The sequence below is a fragment of the Anoplophora glabripennis genome, unplaced genomic scaffold (genome assembly GCF_000390285.2).
Source record: "Anoplophora glabripennis isolate ALB-LARVAE unplaced genomic scaffold, Agla_2.0 scaffold1545, whole genome shotgun sequence".
Taxonomy (NCBI): Eukaryota; Metazoa; Arthropoda; class Insecta; order Coleoptera; family Cerambycidae; genus Anoplophora; species Anoplophora glabripennis.
This window is the reverse complement of record NW_019417619.1, coordinates 16,869-31,845: the sequence shown is the minus strand read 5'-3', so window position 1 is coordinate 31,845 and position 14,977 is coordinate 16,869. Positions and strand designations below refer to the sequence as shown.

The window sequence follows — 14,977 nt, the reverse complement described above, 5'->3', positions numbered from 1 at the left end:
TTTGATTTCTTGTGCTCACTTTATGTCACACGTCTATACGAGCCTTGTTGAATTTACTAACATTTTCGCCCGTGCGGAACGAATCTGGATTAAGCTCGATTGCCTCCCGTATGGGACTCCAGTGTTATGAAGGATCTTCCGAAATCTCAATAGCTGGATTGCCTCCCGTATGATGGAACTCCAGTACCTTCCGGCCCTGCCGGCTAACTAACACCAAACCTCTTCAGTTTTACTTGGAAGTGTGTATGACTAATATGGGTTAACAGATGACATTTAGTGACGCATTAAATGAGACGAGGACTTATTTATCATTAGCAAAGGATCTTAATTTATGCCTTTGGTTAGCGGTTGTTTTGTATTTATATTTGGGTGGTAAGAGCAACGATCATGGGTTTCTCTGCCATGCTCTTTCCCCACAGGAGCTCTAGGTGAGCCTGTCACTCTCATTTTATGTTAAATGGTTGTTAATGTTTTTGTTGTTCATTCTATTTGTCACATGTTTAGTTTGAGGACTGTTGTATGTAGATAGTAAAGTTAGGTGTATTTACTCTGTTTTTGTTTTATAAAATTAAACCATACATCCCCTCTACAAAGTTAGTAGCCAGCGCCTTCCGGTCAATAAAAAAATAGATACACACAACGTAGTTATTCCTTATGACGATCACATATTTTTGGCCACAACTACTTTTATTTTTTTATCGAACCTGGGGTTATTATACTACAATGTTAAGGCTGGAACTGATTTTAGGAACATCAACTTATCGATAACAACACATTTAAGTTTGCAGTGGTCGCAAAGATAAAATAAATTCCTGCATTTCTCCACAAGTTTAAATTCAGCTTCCATCCGTATGGACACAAGAATAATGGTATGTACCATTTTTGAGAAGGGCCCTCGTATCCATCAAGTCCATCATTTTTCTTGTATTTACATTTCCCACACTCAGACGTAGCGCCGCTGGCGCTATGGCTTGGACAGTATTTGTCAAATCTTATCAGTAAACAAGAAAATGTAGATATTGATTAAAATATCAGTAATTTTGTATATAAAAAAGGAGCCACAAGAAAAACAAATTCCACAGATATGCGGGTAAAAACACTATGCACCAAATCACAATACAATTGTTATTTAAACTATAAAATTTGAGAGCTTTTTCTCGAAGCAGTTCACTCTAACAGCACGCATTGCATTCATGATACAAGTAACATGGGAGCTACCGACACAAGTGAATTATGACTGCGATTTTCATTAGATTAGATAATGGATTATTTGGATTGTCGGTTTTGAGGCATCGTACTTGTTCTAATAGTGTAAAGTGAAATCTCTCGAAGGGCGAGTTAGAAATTGAATTTCGAACTGTCGTATAGTGAATATCTATTTTATGTAGTTGGCAAAATTCTCTAATTAGTTGATTCTTAAATTCCGTTCCCGAATCGCAAAATTATTTTTCTATGAATACAAAAATGTGATATGAAGGGTATTGTCAGCATTAAAGTAGTTTTGGTAAACATTTCCTTATTTTATTTTTTCCAAAACATTGCATATAAAAAGTAACAAAAAATACATAATTGTACGTGTAATTGAATAAGATTTAAAAAAATCAACCTACTCTTCCATTTAAAAAAAGTTGCCTTGCTGCTATCCCCCCACATATTTAAACAAATAAACAAACATTTTTTGTAATAGGTTCCATTGAAAGTCAAAATTGACGTGTTTCAGGAATTTTACGACCAGCTTTTATTATTAAGGTACAGAATTTGTTAAAGTTAAACTCTCCACTCTCTACTCTCGACCATGAATGTAAAAGTTCAATGAGACACTTCACTTCACGACGACATACTGTACTGGAAAAATTCATCATAATCAGTAAATTCCTACAAGGGTTTACCATTATTTAGTTATCAATTTTTGTGCCCCAAACACCACAGTTTCTCGGAGATAATTCTTGAAAAGTCGTAGCAACAAGCCACAAGGAAGAACCGGCTCAAGAAGATATTTGCTCCTTATTCTCTTATGCTTCCTTAATTCTTATGAAGTGACCAAAGTTATTATTAATTCGTATAGAATATTTAAACATTGTCAGATGATTATTTGTATAAGGTTCTATGTATCTTTTAGTTGTATTATAAAATTTGTAGAAAATATTGTTTTTTACGTTGACTTTTCCTTTTTTTTAGCTGTCTCTCTTAGACCTGGTCTATTACATGCATGGGTTCTATTGACAAATATTTATATAAAACTAAATTTATGCGAAGAAGCAATGGAATCATCTTTAGTGGCTAAAAAACTATTAGAATCATTGAACAATTCTAATAAAATTCTGAAAGAAATTCTTAATGTTCTGACAATAGAATTATTATCTAAATCGTCTGAAGAAGAGGACTGGAAAGAAGCATTGGAGTTATATAGAAATGTAATTATATTTACAAACTTACAAATGTTCAAAATACTCTTTTGCAATTTCTACATATGGCACAACTATTTTAAATCAAACCGATAACTATTCTGATGTCGCATGACTATCAAGGAAGTCTGTTATAATCAACGTGAGATTTAATTTGCAGGGATTTGTCAAGGACATTTTGGATATTTAAAGTACTATAGTTTATCGAATTGTTATGCCTATACAGGCTGTTACAAATTCACTTCTCACTACAGGGATCTCGGAAATTGTAAGAGATACGAAGTAGCTTAAATGAGGGCAAAGTTGCATAATCAGGGGACCATTATGCCTCTAAAATATCAACGCTAACATGATTAATTTTCGAAATATTAAAAAAAAACAAAATTTTGTAAATCCGTTTTTGGTTCATTTCAACCTTGTTTGAGGTGATATTGAAAAACGAAGAGCACCTTCTCATGGCCACTTTTCCCCCCTCTATCGAATGGCATAATCAATTTTTATATGTAACGTTTCGTCTCTCCAGGGCCATCATCAACCTCATTTTTATAAATACGACCCTAGAAATTTTATTACATTTTTTGCAAGCCTTCATGACCCCCCAATACTGTACTGCCTCAGCACGAACCAGATTAAGACGTTTCGTCTTAAAAAATTAATCTTCAATGTATTCGTTCCAAAATCAATTTTTTTTTAGATTTCTATGTTTATTGAATTATCATACACTCTAAGTATCGTTAGACCCTGTGAAATCCACCTAGTTATTTAAACTATCAAACGTTACAATAAAACATTATTGGAGTTTTAATCTCCATCACCTGGTCATACATAATTCGATGAGTTGCGTCAAAATTAAAACATTTTTACAATTTTAATTTCATTATGACAAATTAATTCTTAAAAATGCATATGAACAACCAAAACTCCAAATGAATATTATACTTTAAAAAATTACAGTTACGTTACCGTTTTGGCAAATGTTGAAAATGAAAATAAGCGTAATATGATAGGAATTTATTATATCTGTAACCACAACTGTGAAATAGCTTATCAGATATATTTGTATGAATATCCGGAAAAAAAATTAGATCGAAATTTGTTTGAATTTTGAGCACTCGAGAAACCTAGAAATAACTATGAACACGGAATTAAAACTAATAATGTTTTACTGTAACGTGTCATGGTAATAGTTTAAATAGCTAGGTGGATTTCAAAAGGTCTAACGACACTTAGATTGTGCGATAATTCAATAAACATAGAAATCTAAAAAAAAAATAGTGGAACGAATAAATTCAAGATGAATTTTTCGAGACAATACGTCTGAATCTGGTTCGGGCTGAGGCGGTACAGTATTGGGGGCTAGGAAGGCTTGCAAAAGATGTAACAAAATTTCTAGGGTCGTATGTAAAAAAATGAGGTTGATGATGGTCCTGGAGAGACGAAACGTTACATATAAAAATTGATTTTGCCATTCAATATTCTGCTGGTGTTTTTCAAATATTTCGAAAACTAATCATGTTAGCCTTGATTTTTTAGAGGCATAGTGTTGGTCCCCTGATTATGCAATTTTGCCCCCATTTAAGCTACTTCGTATCTCTTACCGTTTTCGAGATCCCTGTAGTGAGAAGCGAATTTGTAACAGTTTGTATACCCAATCATCGCCAGTTAAAGACTTACAGTGTACTTTTTAGTTGTAGCTAGTATTCTATGACCTGCCTTTTTTTTCTCGGGCTAGGCTTTGTGGGGCGGACCCGCTATCAGAATTCCTAGACCTGCCTTAACGTTGATTTTGGTTTTTGTTTGATAGTTCTAAGGCTGTTACTGACAGAACCGCTCCTCATGGCGGTCCTGTGAGGCGTTTCGTAGTGGCCTCTGTAACTAGCCGCAGCAATTTTAGGTATATGAATTAGGTTCGATGAAAGTAAAAAATATAAAATGATGGACATTGTAGGATGTACTACACCCTACCCTTAACACTAAGGATATCAATCAACATCTTCCAATTTTTCTAACTTTATTTCTGCATAACTTGAATAAACGTACATCCTCACATACATCATGAAATCTGAACCTACCAACCTCACAAACACATAAACACTAAAAGGAATGTAAGGCCAAATTTGAATTATTAAAAATGACTCCTACAGCTCCGTCTTTTCTGGCACTTGATCGTCCCGATCAAATGTAATTCTTAATTTTTGCATAAATATTCATAACAAACTAATAATACATGATTTATAGGTAAGTACATAACATAATTATTACTCTAAAACATAATATTTTCGTATAACTATAAATATATATTCTTCAAGTAAGCATTAATAAATTCAAATCTAGAACTTAATAATTAAATGTTTTTCTTTTTTCTTGGATAGAATAAGGTTATCTGGGAGTTCGGGAACTCCATGATGTCGGTAACTGCAACGTTAGGTAAGACCGCTTTTATTACATAACCGCTTCGAAATTTGGATTTGGGTAGTTTTTGTTTGTTCCGACAGTAGTATCTACATTAGAAATCATTACATAGACACCTAGTTTATAAAGATGAGTATCCTTGTGCGTTTCATCTAAATCTAATCTTTCATCAGCTTTCATTGATTCAAAAATCAGTCTTAAATTATCCTGAATGTGACCTATTTGATTTCTACCAAAAAGTAATTTCGCAGGAGTTTCCCCTGTAGTTCTATTAACTATGTTGACACAGAATTCAACTTCACCTAATCCCAATTAATATGTTTTTTATCAACTAATTTACCTAATAATGGAGTTAATCATTTGTTCTTTCGCCTAATCTGCCTATTTGCTCCAAGAGCTCCTGATGTAATTAGAATATGTTGGATATTATTTTCTTTAGTAAGATCTTCAAAAAATTGAGAGGTGAGACATGAACTCCTGACTGATACAACTATAACAGTTAAAGTTTGTGGATGTTTAACAACTTCTTCGGTCTTAGTAATTTTACACGCAAGAAATCTAATTAAAAAAAATTCATCAGTATTTTCAAAAATATTCTTTTACCCGTCTATTCTAAAGGTCCGTAATGATCAATATGTGTACACTCTAAAGGTAACTTTCCTTTTGGAATACCATGTATAAAACCCTCTTTTGTTCCTAATTTTGGATTAAACTCAATGTACGACAATTGTTTATATGCTCTTTAATTTTTGTTTCATATTTGGAAACCAATTAGTACCTACGTGAAATTAGTTCTGCGGTCTCGTCTATTCCGAAGTGTCCCATTTCGTTATATTGTTTCCGGTACATAAAAAGCAATTCCGTTCTTAACTTTACGATACACTGAATTATTTCCTAATTCATACAAAAGATGCTCTTTTGTTTCTAGTTCGTATTTTCTGATATTCTGATCCGTATTTTGTTTCAAAGCTAACGTTTGCTCAGATGAATTGCATTGCAATACTAAAATATTATGAGCCCAGATTAAGGCATCCACATGTCGCATGCGCGGGTTAGTTAGGTCTGTGCTCGATCGTATATTGATAATTCTGTAGTTCTAAGCACCATCGCATAATTCTAGGAACAAAATCTTTCTTTGACAAAGTGAGAGGAAAACTGTCACATTAAGTCACTATTTTATAGGAAAAGGAATGGAATATAAACAGATATAAAACTGCCGTAATGAATATATTACCACTAACCCTCATAATTATGAAACTTGGATTCACTATTGGTAGTACGTCTACTAAAAAAGAATACAGGATGGAACCTACCATGTCCCTGCGTCTGTAATAATATTGACCCGAAACCTAGGCTACTAGCATCACAATGTAGTTCTATCACATTAAGAGGTAAACAAATAGCTAAGATATGTTCGATTAATTTGGTTTTTAAGCTTTCAAAAGCCTCAATATCTTTAGACCAAGCAAATTAAATTTTACTGTAAAATTGTCTAAAGGAACATAATACAAGACATCTCTCATCTCGTGAGTCAAAAACTTTTATTAGCTAACTTTTCTATTTAAACAAATAAGTGAGAAAAACAGTTTTTTCACTTTGCAAGGAAAACCATCAATTTTAGCGTAAAGTGACTCCCAGACAGCTTATAGGGAGTAAAATTATCTACTAGTTAAATTAAAATCGGTTAATAAACAAAAAAGTTATTGCAAAAAACAAGAAAAGTGGCAATTTTTTCATTTGTTTATAACTATCGCATTTATTGTTAAAATTTTATAAAACCTATGACAAGTTGAGGGTTTTGTCATACCTTAAAAGTGTGCCAAAAGTGGGCGCTGTATGTGCAATAGTTTTCGCACAATTCTATTTGTTTATAGCGAAGGCTCCAAAAGTTATGAACTTTAAGCCTCTGTATAGGCGTTAATTTTCAATCAAACATGATTCTGAAAGCGTCATTGTAATCTTAAAGACGCAATTAAGCGGCCTATTAAAAAATATCACCGTTTTTTGACATTAACATTCTCAAATTGTGCATTAAAAAACCGTGCGTTTTTCGTTTATAAACAATTTGAATAACATTGTTGCTATTTATGCTATCTCACCGAAAATAGATGCAATGGATAGCTGGCAAAAAAAATACGGTTTTAAAATTAAAAAAGTACCCTCTACGACCAACAGGAGCCAATTGTTTATAAATATTTAGTAAGTAAGTAAGTAGTATTATTAATATTCATCGTAGAAACTTATTTTTTTTTAAAACTGGGGTAGCTCGACGAAAAAATAACAAAGGGCATATTTACGAATTCGTAGAATAGCCCCGAACCGCAGAAAAAATGCATCTTTTATATTTAATTTTTTTTAAGTTACAAAAATGTCACAAAAATTATTGTTAAACGAAATATTAATTAAAATTTCAATTTCGGAATTATTTTACTATTATTAAATATACATATAAATGAGGCCCTCGTTCATTTAAAAAGTAATTTTTTTACATATTAAGGCAAAGTAAACTTGTTTTTTCAATATTTTGTTAGCTAATTACGATTTAAATGTAAAATTAAAGTAAAAACTTAAAAGTAAATTATTTTCAAATTATTATTTATTGTTAAAAGATTTAAAAAAGAATAAAAAGCATTTGAATTTATTGCAAAATTCTCAAAATTAAAAATATTAATAAAAATAATGCGGTCGATAAAATTACTATTTTAACTTCCTGAAATTTTAATATATAAAGTTTTTTTATTATATTTATTACTAATTTTATAAACATAATCAAAATTAATTCAAAAAATATTAATCACAAACATTTTCAATAATAGATATAAATAATGCAATATAATACAATTTAAAATTTTTTCTATTTTTATGAGAAATAATAATTTGAAAATAATTTATGAATTTTTACTTTAATTTTACATTTAAATCGTAATTAAAAAGCTAATAAAATATTGAAAAAACAATGTTTACTTTGCCTTAATATGTAAAAGAAATAACTTTTTAAATGAACGATAGCTTCATTTATTTATTTAATAATAGTAAAATAATTCCGAAATTGAAATTTTAATTATTTCGTTTAACAATAATTTTTGTGACATTTTTGTAAATTAAAAAAAATTAAATATAAAAGATGCATTTTTTCTGGAGTTCAGGGCTATTCTACGAATTCGTAAATATGCCCATTGTTATTTTTTCGTCGAGCCACCCCAGTTTAGAAAAAAATAAGTTTCTACGATGAATAGAAGCCGAGAAAATTTACAGCGCGCATTTATTTGAACTTTGGATTTAAACTTTTCTCGCCCGCGCGACCGCTTGGACGAGCTTCCCCCACCACCACGCCGCCGGCCGCCGAACAGTTTACTTAGCGAGTACCTTCTCTTTAAAAGGCTCGTGAGTCGTTAATTTTCCACATTTTTCAATGCAATTCACGGGAAATCGTAGTTTACGTCGTAAATTTTATTTTGCGAAAAATTCGTCTTAATATTTATAAACAATTGCGTTACGATTTAAAAAAAAATTATTATCTTGGCTCCTGTTGGTCGTAGAGGGTACTTTTTTTATTTTAAAACTGTATTTTTTTGCCAGCTATCTATTGCATCTATTTTCGGTGAGATAGCATAAATAGCAACAATGTTATTCTAATTGTTTATAAGCGAAAAACGCACGGTTTTTTAATGCACAATTTGAGAATGTTAATGTAAAAAAACGGTGATATTTTTTAATAGGCCGCATAATTGCATCTTTAAGATTACAATGACGCTTTCACAATCATGTTTGATTGAAAATTAACGCCTGTACAGAGGCTTAAAGTTCATAACTTTTGGAGCCGCCGCTATAAACAAATAGAATTGTGCGAAAACTATTGCACCTACAGCGCCCACTTTTGGCACACTTTTAAAGTTTGACAAAACCCTCAACTTGTCATAGGTTTTATAAAATTTTAACAATAAATGCGATAGTTATAAACAAATGAAAAAATGGGCACTTTTCTTGTTTTTTTGCAATAACTTTTTTGTTTATTAACCGATTTTAATTTAACTGGTCTCATTTTGTAGATAATTTTACTCCCTATAAGCTGTCTGAGAGTCACTTTTCGCTAAAATTGATGGTTTTCCCTGCATAGTGAAAAAACTTATTTGTTTAAATAGAAAAGTTAGCTAATAAAAGTTTTTGACTCACGAGAGGAGAGATATCTTGTATTATGTTCCTTTAGACAATTTTACAATAATCTAGCGGATAGGACTTTTTTCGAGTTTCTCTTTTATTTTCGCTAATTTTCCTGGTATACTTCTAAACAAAATTTAAACATTGACTTATCAAGTCCTTAAGAGGTTTTGCAATAACTGCAAAATTCTGAACTGACCGATTGAAATAACTAATGTAGTTACTACAAACCTTTGCGTTTCTCTAATATTCTCTGGTACCTACCAGGTAATTTTTTATAGCAACAATATTTCCCCCATTTGGACTTACGCTCTTTTCTTTAATTCGGTATCCAAGAAAATCTATATCTGCCCTTAAAAGCACACATTTACATGACCGAAGTTCTAAAAGATATTCTATCAGTAACTTGAATACTAGTTTAAACACTTCTAAATTTTCTTTTATGATACTTATTGCTATCATGAGATCATCTAAATAAATGAGTACTTTTTCAGTTTTAATAAAATTTTTAAAAACCGTCTTAATAAATCGACAAAAAACAGCTGGAAAAGGTATTCGACAAAATTCGTATTGTCCTAAACGTGTAATGATGTATATTTCTTAGATTCTTCATCTAGGTCAACATGGTAGAAGGTATTACGCAAATCTAACTTGTAGAATATTTTAAACTACTCCTATCTAAGTGATCATCGATAATAGGTAATGGAAAAACAATACGAACAACTTACTTATTTAAGGTTCTAAAATCAACACATATTGGGTATTTTCCCGTTTTCTTCGTAAGCACTATCGCCGAGCAATAAGGAGCATTACTTTCCCCTGACACTGTTTTTGTTGAGTAATTTCTTCCACAGATTGTTTTTCAATAAATGATAATCCCCTGTCCCGATAAGTAAATGATTCAATCTTATTTCAAGTAATATGTATTTTAAAATCTGTACTTGTTTTTTAAGCCTTATCACGTCTAAATAAGAATTCTTAAACGTTTCTTTTATCAGATACTATTAGGGTCGGTAACTTAGGATTTATGTTCAAATCGATGGATGTTCAATACTTTCAACAAGGATTACCTCATTTATCAGAAAATCTAAATGAACTGACCGAGGAATAATTTGTACATAATTGGTTTCAAAAACAGCCTTCTAACACGGAGTGGACATGGGGATTAATTTTGCTCCATTGTCTCCTTCAAAATAATACGTGACGTGTCACTATACAGGATGTTTGTAAATAAGTGCGAAATATTTTAGGGGGTGGTTGCCGAAGTTATTTTGTGAAAAAAAGTTCATATAAACGTAGGTCGAAATCAAGGATATTTATAATACATAGGATTGCTCAATACCTATACCTTCAATTTTCGCCGTTTTCCCAATCTTCCGTGACGACATCGCGCATCTTGATGTGTAAGAAGTCTCTATATATTTCTCTTATAGAAGCCTGTGCGTTCTTATGGTGCCTGTGCGTTCATTTAATAAATTTGTGTTACATCTTTTCCTTAAACTTTTAGCAGTAGTGTGTGTAAATTGTAGAATGTTTTTAAATCTGTGCACTATTTGTAGCAACAATAATACGGTAAGTTGTAAGAAACAAATATAATTCTTAATGGTTACCTATAATCTTTCATAACAGATGCCGAGGCGCTGTTGTGCCATGTATGGATGTAACAGCCGTATTTCAACAAAAACGGATAATCCGGAAGTAGTTTACCATAATTTTCCCAAAAAAAACATTTTGTATCTGACACTATTCGAAAAGAATGGATTATACGTTGTAAGCCGGCAGACGAATGGAATCCTAGTAACAGCCAAATCCATTCATTTTATTGAAAATGATTATGAACGTAATATGAGAAATGAATTACACAGACCAACAAAATTTAACTTTTTTTTGGAAGCAGTAACTTGAATATATATTTCTGAAGGATTTAGGTGCGCTGAATCCGAATCTAGCAGCAGAATTGCTCTATCACGTCAGGTTTTTGAGATATCCTAACCTAAAAGTGCACTGTTTTTCGTCATATTTGAGGTTATGTAGTAATGCCATCTACTCTTTTTCAAAAAACTAATACATTGAATCTAAAAGAACAAGGTTCCCTCCTTCGAATGCCGTTGAGTTTGCTCAAATATCTTTTTTTTCGTTGAGATATCACATGTTGAAATTTTTAAGTTTCTCAGTTTCTTAATATGCGAAAATCTACTAAGGACCTCTTAGACATCAAGCATTGCAATTCAGAAACTTCGTACCCATACGGTTTGTGGGTTTGAAGTTGCTGGGCTCGGGGTTTGTAAACTTGGAGTTTGTAGGTTCGGGTTTGGTGGGATTGGGGTTTGTGGGTTTAGGGATTGTGGGTTTGGGGTTTATGTGTTTGTGGATTTGGAGTTTGTGAGTTTGAGTTCGTATGTATTGAAGGTTTCTGAGTATGAAGTTTCTGAACTGCAATCAACTGTTTGACATATAAGGGATCCTTAGTAGATTTTCGCATATTAAGAAACTGATAAACTTAGAAATTTCAACATGTGATATCTCAACGAAAAAAAAAGATATTTGAGCATACTCAACAGCATTCGAAAGAGGGAGCCTTGTACTTTTAAATTATATCTATTTTTTTTTAAGAATAGATGGCATTACTACATAACCTCAAATATGACGAAAAACAATGTTTTTGCACTTTTAAGTTAGGATATCTCAAAAACCTGACGTGATAGAGCAATTCTGCGGCCAGATTCGGATCAGCGCACCAAAATCCTTCGTGAATTCATATTAGTGTGTCTCCTTCTTGACCCTTGTTGGCCTGTATTATTAGGTAATAATTACATTATTTGTTCAGTGTTCAGGTTGTCGTAAACAATTGCTGTATATTAATTTGCAGGTTCGCCTCTACGAGAACTCCTTAAAAGAACTGATGTGCCATCATTATTTCTTCCAAACAAACCACATGATGTAACAAATTTACTGGCACAAAGATATAATAATTAAAAAAAGAAATGAAAGAAGAATTACAAAGAAAGGAGGAAATAAATAAATTAATTATCGATCAGGTTGCACCAAGTACTTCAACTACCCCACTTGTATCAAATAAGCTCTGCCTAGATGATGAGAAAATAAATTAAAAAATAATCTGTATACACATACCATGTCATGTAATTTTAATATAATATCTAATCGATGTGATATAATCTACAGTACTGTTTGCTAATGTTATCAGCCGCCTGTGGTTACAAATATCACCACTTTTTTGTAATGAAACTCTAATTAACTATTTTGTAAATGAAACTTGTTTGGGATATATGATTATTTTCATAAATGCACATTATAGCAAACTCTTCTTTACAGCGCTAGTTTGAATCCTTTGTTTTTTCTTTTTTTTAATAAAAAACTGTTACCACCTACTATTTTTTTTATGAGAATAGTCTAGAAAATATTTAATATTCAATGCACTTAATTGTTTTAAAAATATATTAATGGAATAAGTTACTGGTACACGTTTAAATAATAATTACATAACTTTAAACATAATATATTTCAAAAGATTTAACACGGTAAAATAAGTATCTATATAACTTCCGAAAGTGCAAATGAACCGGAAAATAATAATTTTCATATTTTAGAGGAAGTTTGAAACATTCATAATTATCTAAATTACAAACTTGCAATATTAACTTTTTGCGATTTTTAAAATACATTTCAATACCTATGCCATTTGCTAATAAAAAATAGAAATTTGTATAACTTGAGTATAATTCTATTTACTGGGAATCACGTTACATATTATAAAGTTTATATTTTAAGAAAAAATACTTTAAACATACGTCATATTAAAAAATATAGAAATTAAACATCTTATAACAGTATGCGCGTATACAGATTCATCTGGAGTGGTCCGCGATGACGTCACAACCCCCACTATCGTGGCCAAAATATCTGCTTATCTAGCAATCCTATATATTATAAACATTCTTGGGTCGAAATATGTTTCTTTCCGAGTTACAGTGTTTAAATTTTAAATTTTTATTTACTTTTATTAATTATTTCAGAGTTTTAAAGATATTGACTCGAAATTTGAAAAACGCTGTGGAGGGATAAATGTGCATTTTTTGGGATGATCTGAATATTTCTACTTGTACCAGTGGCGTTCGTGCGAGAATTCCACAACATTTTTTAATAAAAAAATGGTACGCATCTGACTCTTTCCCGGTTTCATATTTTCTTAGAAATCCGCCATCAATAATTCTGAATGAAATTAGTCTCTTCAATTTTGTTCGTAGGATGTACCGTTTTTGAGGGAAAAAAATAAAACATATTTTATTGTACCTAGGTCTTTTATTTAAAGGTCTCTTTTAATAGAGCGTTATCATGGTCAAAGTAAAAATGCAATTCAACATTGAAAATAAAAAGTTGATATGAATGTGAGTAAAAAATTCTTCGATTTCGAGATACAGGATGTTATAAATATTTCAAAAAGTTTTATTATCTAATACAGCATTAAACCCAAACAATAACACAAAACGGTAATAAAAATATTTTTTAATAGTCGCAAACCTACAACAAATGTTGAAAATGACTTCTTTCACAAATTATGATACAAGTATCAACTCTTCGCCCCATTGACCGTCATATTCGCTGAAATATTCCTACTGTATTTCTTATTGTCTCACAGCCGGCTGTAATTCGATTTTTCAGGTCTCTGAAATAATTAATAAAAATTAATAAAAAATTCGGAAACGACCTACGTTTATATGAACTTTTTTCACAAAATAACTTGCAACCACCCCTTAAAATATTTCGCACTTATTTACAAACACCCTGTTATATTACACTAAAATATGGGAGCAGTTATACAAGTTATAAAATAGAAACTAACGGTTCGCCACTCTCTGCACTAGCAACCTGTTTACTACTTTTCTACCAAAACAATAATAATGGTAATAAAAGCCACCCGGCCCGGCCTCATCAATTGAATGGTGCGGTTGCTTCCCGAACTTACAGCTTTGTTTCGTTCACAGAGGCGTTGCCTTGTGCGTTCCTGTACCCTTTCAGTTACTTTTTGCCAAAGATGACCATATAAGGAAAAGCTTACACCACCACCAACACCACCACCACCACCGCCCTTTCTCGCTCGGGCCGTCAAACAGCGCCAAAATAGCGTGTTTTGTCAATCCCGTTCGTGAATCAGAGTGGATATTAGACTGAAGCTGTCAAAAAATTATTTTTCTTATTTCGTTTAGCAAGAATATCTTAAGTTTTGTTGTGTACCCATTACGTTAAAAGTTTGCATGTACAATCAGCGGTAGAATAAAGTTACAGTTGCGTTGTCTACGTCTACCTTTTATTAAAATAAAGTCAAGATCTACCCCACAAGAAAGCTACAGTCCACATCCAACAAGATACAACTAAAGAAACTGACAGTAGGGATACAGTACCCCCCACAGTCAGTTCAGAAATAAATGTCTTGCGGAAGGCTGTCAGTAGGTATTGGAGCGGTTTGGACCGACGGACGCCGGTCGTCGGGACGCCCGCTTGCGGTTTTCAATAGTGTGCGATCGAGGGTCGCTCGGCAAAGATCGGCTGACAGGTAAAAAGACGTCGGGACTTGAGATTGGCGTAAGGTAAATTTATAAACATAAGACAATTAATTCATTTCGCTCGATCATAATTAACATATATCCGGCACATGATTATTTATAATTAATATAAAGATACACAGGTAACAGAATAATATTTTACGAATTGAGGATAGTTATTTATTCTTAATAATTTCATAGCTAACATACATTACGCCGGACTATATACGAGTATATGTTAACAATTATTTTTAGATAACTGGGTATCAAAAAATGGCCATAATCCTGTTTACCAAGATTTCAGGTAAGTATTGTAACTGTCTAGCTCACCTTCATGAAAATTTAAAATTTTTAAAATTCGGAGACTGAAAATTGATTTTTTATTAAATAGTTAAGTTTATATTTAAATGTAAATTTATTTTTTTATATTAATAAATACCT

General features: G+C 31.9%; 1 long non-coding RNA gene across 1 annotated transcript in view; it reads right to left on the bottom strand.

The window, feature by feature from the left end:
• LOC111692430 overlaps nt 1-9,795 on the bottom strand; it is a 12,968-nt gene extending 3,173 nt beyond the window's left edge. The window contains exon 1 of the long non-coding RNA XR_002763228.1: nt 9,704-9,795. This is a non-coding gene — a long non-coding RNA (uncharacterized LOC111692430). The remainder of the gene's footprint in view (nt 1-9,703) is intronic.
• Nucleotides 9,796-14,977: the final 5,182 nt, after the last annotated feature.